Here is a 7,993-nt window from a genome sequence, read left to right as displayed (position 1 = left end):
AACAAAAGTTTTATAATATATTTAAACTCAAAAACGAAGAAATATTAAACACATATCTCTTTAAAAACTCACAATCAGTGCTTTATATTTCATCCCCGCACGTGCCATTTTCATACTCATAATTAAACTTCAATAACGCCAATAAAATATTATTTGTTAGACGGGGGAAAAAATAAAATTCAAGCATAGATTATAATAAAATTTATAACACCTTTCAGACTCGATAATAAGTTATTCTCATAGGCAGCTTCTGTAGCAAAATCGTTAAGCGAACTTGAAAGCTCCACTCATGTTGTATCTCAAGAGCCTTTCTTGAACTCATTGTACGAATCGTAATATAAATACAATATTAACTAGTGGTGTATGGCAACGTGCCTTAAGGCAAATTGTTGGAACTTCCCGTACCGTAATGAAATATTCGAAAAATTTTAAACGTTTTCAAATATATTATTACAAATACTGTAACTTTCATTATTTTTGCTATCTTGTTATATCTGAGCAAATCAAATGTAAATCATAAATCAATTTATCTCCAGAACATTAACAATTTACACAAAACTGAAAAAGTGCTCCCGTATCGTCACAGTCTAAATAATACCTAAACCCTTTATACTTGTTTATCTATGCCTAAACCCTACGGGAAGTTAATTAATAACAATTAATGAATATTAATTAATTGTGTATCAAAACTATTCGAATTATCAAATTTGAAAATTTTATCTCAAATTCGAAATAATTTTAAAATTTGAAAGCTCACTGAGAGTCACAAACTATGTGCCGTTAAAAGAAGTCAAGTTATACGATTTTGTATTATACGATTTTTTCTTGCATACAATAAATAGCAAGTAAAAAATTATTGCCATTAAAACAGCATTTTGTAAAATCAAAATTGTGATAAAAACTTTCTCAAATATTTTTATAGTTACGATTTTTTTAATAAATATCTGTAAAATGTGGTTATAAACTATGTGTTAATTAACATTAACTTGAAAAAAGATGAATAGTATATTATATTATAATATTCTCATGTCTAATTCAAACAACCACCAGTAATAAACGTGCATTGCTTTTATGAACACGGTAGTACATAGTTATATCACTTTACATTCAGCCGTGAGCGGGAGCTTTCGTGAAGCTTTCAAAGCTCCGGACAAATAGCGGTCAGGGTCGATAGATAAAGCATGCCTATTAAACAGGTCTAGGATGTTCAGGAAAATTTGTATATATATATATAGAATTTTTATGAGCATACAAAAATGTTTAAATAATGTAGGTACATTACATTTAATAATATTTTTAATGCATTAATTGTTCAGAAAATAGAAATCGAGCGAGAATTAGGTATAAATGTCATTTTACCTTAAAGCAAGTTGCATGTACTTTCCCGGTATGAGTAAAAATACGTCCTAATCAATAAAATTTGATTTATAGAAACTTTTCGCTTCACTTTCACTAAAAAACTCAGTCAAATTTTTGTTTACATACATACAAGCATACTATTATAGGCCTTTTTTTTAATTATGGTGCCAAACGATTCAGAATGTCTTAAAACAAAAAATATGCAAATTGTATTGATGTCTAAAACAAACATAACATTCAAGTTAAGAATATTCAGGAAGTTAAGAGAATTAGATAATTCTTCCGACGGAATTGCAAAGAAAAATCTATAAAGAAAATATATAAAGTAAATAAAAACCTATAATAAATTGAACTATGGTGTTAAACTAAATAATTTCAATAATTAAATTGAAAGTAATAAAATAAAATGTATTGTGCAAGCGCAACATATAGAAAAGTCATCTTATAAAATATAGACTATTATTTAAAATTTATTGCGACCTATTTGGATTCAATCCAAGATCGCCACAAATGGAAATAAATAAAACAAGAAAGTGCGAAAATTCATTAGCAGACAACTGCAAATTGCTGGTAGTGCATTTGTCAAATAATATTAGAAGCTTGCTGTACATGATTTGCATGATTTACAAACATCCGTAACAAATTAGAAAATACTATTGCAATACGATAAAATAATTTCAACAAAGTGGATAATTTCTTCAACTCGATTTATAATTGCTTCGTTTAATATTGGTTACTGTAATAGTTCGCGTTATCTTTAATTGCGAAAAAGATCAATAAAACATTTATTGATATTATATATGCATGCATATAATACATTTACATATGTGTGTATATATACTAGCATACCCAGACACGCTGGGGACAAGGACAGTTCAATACTATTGATCAAAATTGTCTCACTATTTATATTTCTCTAAATTTGCAAATTACTATTAAAGCTGCTGCATCTTTTAATAGACTATGCTTATACACCAGAAAGCAAAAAAAAATTACATAAAAAAGAATTAATTTATAAAAGTTTTTGAATGCAATAATTCAAAATACTTCTTGAAAGTAGATCCACAGAACGATCGATTTAATATTTTTTCTCAACTACTATTAATATATTATTATCCATTAAGAATAAAACTATACAGTATAGGTAAAGTTCTACCTGCGCAGAATATTGATGCTTAAATGAAGAACAGACGTATTCCTAAATTAACGATTTTATTTCATGTTATCTCATAGCCAAACATAGATTAATTAGAGCGAATTAGAAATATCAAAGATGCGTTTGCTTTTTATGAAAATAAATAGTGCAGGTACTTAATGGAATGCGTTAAAAATAAAAATGATCTAACTATAATTTTCTGATCAATTTGCGTTAATCCTTTACAAATTATGATTTGAACGTAAAGTACCCATAAGCATTTTGAGTTAAGAGGATGAATTACCTATAAATATAAATAAATGAAATCCCAATCGAAATAATAATAAAAGCCTAATACTAAATATTAAAAAACAACATTTTTATGAAATGAATTAATCGACGTAATATCAAAGTTCCGCATAATTATAAGAATCATCCTACCAGTAAGCACGTATAATTTTCGTTTACTCATTAATTTTAAATTTTTAATTATTTTAATCTTTGTTTTGTTTTGTGAAAACTAAAATCGTTTTAAATATATATATATATATATATATATATATATATATAAAATATAATATTTATAAATGGAAAATGAGCTTTGTTGTTTGTATTTGCTACTGATTTTGTATTTTAATTATTAACTTAATTGTTTCTATCGACGGTAATCACACAGGGGTAGGTTCCGAGCAAGCCAGACTAAAAGACTTCTACTGTACATAATTCAACAGATTTTATAATTAGAATTTTATTACAAAAATAACACCAATTTTAGATACAGTAGAAGTTCCTTATCCCCATTTCTTCATTTGCGTTTTCGCTATTCGTGACCAAAAAACTCTTATATTTCGCGGCTAAAAATTTCGTTAATCGCGGGGATTGAAATATGTATCGAACCCAAAATGCCGTCATTTTAAACTAATAAAGGAAACTTTGGCATAAGCCATTGCCTTGGCTGTCTTCGCCGCTGTCGTTGTTTTTGAGAATGTAAACCATTAGAATGAAAACAACCTTATTTTTACTCAATGAATAAATATATTTTACCTAGTAAAATTTAACTAAAATCGACATAAAATCCATATCAGGTCCATTGAAGAAAAGCAATAGAAACTGTTCTGACGTCTTTTCGGTTATTATATGGCCATGAAGATGACAAAACTTCAGGGCAGTAGCGCTTACACGAATGGTTCCTACCCCTGTCCGCTTACATCATGTAATAACCAATAAAAATAAATATATCTTCTTTCTTATAACTTAGTAACAAATCAGTGATTGTAATTAGAACTGCAACAAATACATAATATACAAACAAATCAGTGTTTAATACACTCCACAGCTACAAGGGTTAAAATATAAACCCAAAAAACTGAATTATCGAAGGAGAGTTTTAAATAAATCTATAACTACGTAACAAAAATACAGAACGTAAAAATTAATTTGAAAAATCTTATTGAAGAATTAAAAATGATCCGTTCGATTTCTATAAAAACAATCATCCGTATATAGAAAAATCTTGTTTCCAAGAGCAAAATTACGAAGTCCCTCAAAACATTGCTTTACCCTCAATATAATGAATCAAAATATCCAAAAACTATAATTAAAAATGTTTTTCTTATATATTATTGAGAACTATCATGTAGTATGCAATATCTTAAGTATAACAGATCCCATTTTAAAACTTAATAACAGGTTTAGTACCACATCTAATTAATTATTCAAAGTATTTATATTAATTTTAGGTTTGGTATTAAACTTATTACTAACTGATTTTAATAGGAATCAGTTATACTTAAGAAATTGTATATTAAATAATAGTTCTTAACAAAATTTTTGACATCTTTGAACGCAACTCTTATATTTATATTAAAGTGCCATCCTGTATTTGCGAATTCTATATTCGTGGCATTTTTATGTACAAATAAGGAGGTTTCACTGTATTGCTTTCAGCATGGACATAACAATCTAAGCAATGTAAAATTATGGCCTCAATAAGATAGTTTTAAAATTCAGTAAATCACTCATTATCCCTATTATCCTAAAAGTGATTGCGCCATACAGCAACGAACGAGCATTGATAAAATTTCCACAGTTTTCTTCCGTCGAAGCACAAACTTCTCATGCGGCAACATTACACGGACGAGCCACGTGACTTTAGCGCTATCGTCGCGTTGTATAGTATATTGTATGTTCCATGGATGAAATATATGCAAGAGCCTAATACGATATGCGAAAGCGACTCGGCTCGGACTTTGGACTTTACAGCGATCGCGTTGTAAACTGTTCAACAACGCCGATGGTAGCACTCATTTCTGATGCACTACGTAATATTATTCCGACATTTTGAACGCCATTTTTCCCTTGTAAGAAATATATATATATATATATATATATATATATATATATGAATAAGATCATCTACGGATGGGATAGATTGTATTGTGGTGCAGCGATTTTAAACTTGAAACTATCTTACAAATAACAAATCACTCAATAAGTACGTAGAATTATTATATTTGTATATTAAAAATTTTATAATTAATAATTGAAATGCAAACTTTAGGACACATCATATACAGCAGATTATAGAAATACTAAAGTCGGCATTTCAACTGCAAATTATTGAAAATTTCAATACCCAATTATAAATAATCCTACAGACTTATTGAGCGTTGTGTTATAAAATAAAGTATACCGCTTTATGTGGCTTAAAATGCTGCACAAAAACTATATATTTATTTATTTATTTATTTATTTATTTAAATATATAGCCCACAGATTTCTCCAAGAGGACTCAAAAATACAATTATTTTACATAATGAATAACAGCTAAAATGTATACAAATTATAATATATAGTTAACATAAAATGCATAACATAAAATCACATATAATGCAGAATGTAACAATATTATTTATAAACCGAATAAAATAAAATAATGAGAATTTGGAAAGAAAATAAAAGGTTAACTTGTGTGCTAAGGTTGTATAATGTCAGATGAATAAAAATCAGCCTAACTAGTTTTAATTAAGTACGCTCTAACGGTTCTAAAACGCAGATTTACACATTTTAGTTAATTATCTAATCTCTAGAAGTTTCATGAAATATGTAAAAATATAGATATGTATACTGTTTCTGATTCAAGTATACAAATGTTTGATAAAGATCAATGCTAGATGCTTTATTCTTTAATATATATATGCTTTTATATTAATTTATAAAAGAAAATATAATTATTGTGAATTTTATTATGTAATGAACACTACGATTACTGACATATTTTAATATAAGCGTAGCAGCGTCTAATTTATTACATTTTTTAATAAAACAAAATCTATAGGGTAAATCTCAATTATATAGGGTGGAGCGGGGCTTAAAGTTCCGCGGGGGTAATAAGATCCACCACCGATATCTCAAAATAAGTATTTTTAACAACAATATTGAAAGTAGAGGGCAAGATATGTGTACTCAACCATAAACTTGATTCTTAACAAATATAACAAAATATAAATTTCTGGGTACATTTTTTATAGAAAAAACACTGTATCTGGTATTTCGTCAGAAATATTCATCAGAGTTGGGATAACTATTAATTTATTTCTTTTAAAATTACTTTTTTTAAGCTGAATTTACATTTTTATGTTTACGTTAATGTCAAAGGTAAAGATACCCCACCCACGTCAAAAGCTCTTATACAGGTTATATAAAAAAAACTGTTGAATTTAACTCAAAATTAACACATGGTATAAAACAATTATATAATGTATATTTTAAAAATATATTAATGTCTCATGAACTAAACAACAATGCTCACAATAAAAAAACTAGTAATGAAAGAAAATACTTTTGTTATGGATTTTCAAACATTGATAGCGACGTCGTAAGAATCAAGTTACCCTAAAGGTTTGCATTGGTTGAATAACGTAGTTATTATTACGATAAATGCTATTGCACCCTGGCTGTAACATTACCTATGGTGTAAAAAAAACCAGGTTACAAATTTTTTTAAAAAAAAAGAACAGAAAAAAACACATATCTACAATGACGAATTAGTTGCGAGTTTTACTGAACGAAGTCATACATTTATTTATTTGATATGTATAATACTTGTTGTGATATTATTAGTTTGGTTTTCACAATATAATAGCTCAAAGTCAAATTGGATCTTTGTGCTCCGCCCTGTTCGTCATCTTATTAGTGTCAAACATAATTTTACTACGATACAACGTTAAAATTTCTTGCAAATGTTGCAATTTGACGAAACGATTACTTAAGATAAAATAAGAGTATAATATGATTATTAGTTAAACAACAAAGAACTAAAAACTGACGGGAACGTAGTTAAATTATTAAACATTATATACATAAATGAATTATGCCACAATAATAATCATGTAATATTATTTTTAAACTTCTGAACTATCCTCTTTTTTCTTACAAAATAAAATATTTTGCTCGTTTCGGGGTATGAGATATATAATAAAAGTATAAATGTATTATAATTATTTGTTATTGATTAGTAACAATTCCACATCCCATATCCCAAAAGTCGAATAAAATAATTGATTTTTTCCAAACATTTTTTAAGAAAATGGTGAAGTAAGAATAGCATATTATATAGGTTTGCGTATTATATAGGTATTTTATAGAACTTTACATGTAACATTTAATAGCAAATACATGACGTAATAATTTAGCAACTATCGCAATCGACATAAAGCAAATAAAATGAATATTCGCGCATTTGTTCAACGCGTTATGTTTTCATTAACATTTAATTGTTATTAAACATTCACCGCTACTCGCTCATTTTATGAACGTATATATAAACTATTTATGGTTTGAATGTTGATAAATTCTTCACTCCGAATCAGAATAACAAAATCTAATCAGAGGAAAAGTAAGCGTTATGCGTAGCCATTTTATGCTAATTTAGCATTATATGTGCGAGTCTATTTTAGTGGCACAGTTTTAAATATATTAATGCGATTAAAGTAATGTAGAAATTGTCTCATATGACAATAGAGCGAGAGATAGTATGAGAAAATGACACGATCGGGTATGTCATGTCATATCTGTCGAGTCCGAGTAGATTTCATTGTATCTACATGAACTTAAATCGCGTCAAGTACGTATTCGACATCACAGCGCGCATATACGTATTCTGTAGCCGAGCGCTTGGCTCGATCCTACCAAAGTGGCCATAATGGCAATGGGTGTAAGTGGAATATACATATATAATATATATGTATGTCGACGATTGCAAATGCTTTTGTATAGTGGCCAGCAGGCGACGCTGTTTCATTTTCAAGGCTACGATATAAAATGGGTACACGTCGGCACGGGGAACGAAGCACAGCGCAACCAGCGTTAAGCTAATATCCGAGACCCCGTTCGAGAGACTCTCTGCCCGAATGCGCTTACGTGGCGAGGGATAAACGATGGATGATAAATGAAATGAAAATCTTTGCCGGACTACGACTATTCGGCGGCAAACTTACA

Source organism: Ctenocephalides felis, unplaced genomic scaffold (assembly GCF_003426905.1).
Source record: "Ctenocephalides felis isolate EL2017-DRISC unplaced genomic scaffold, ASM342690v1 CF-g0.4_SCAFFOLD_03571, whole genome shotgun sequence".
In the NCBI taxonomy this organism is placed as follows: Eukaryota; Metazoa; Arthropoda; class Insecta; order Siphonaptera; family Pulicidae; genus Ctenocephalides; species Ctenocephalides felis.
This window is presented reverse-complemented; position numbering follows the sequence as displayed.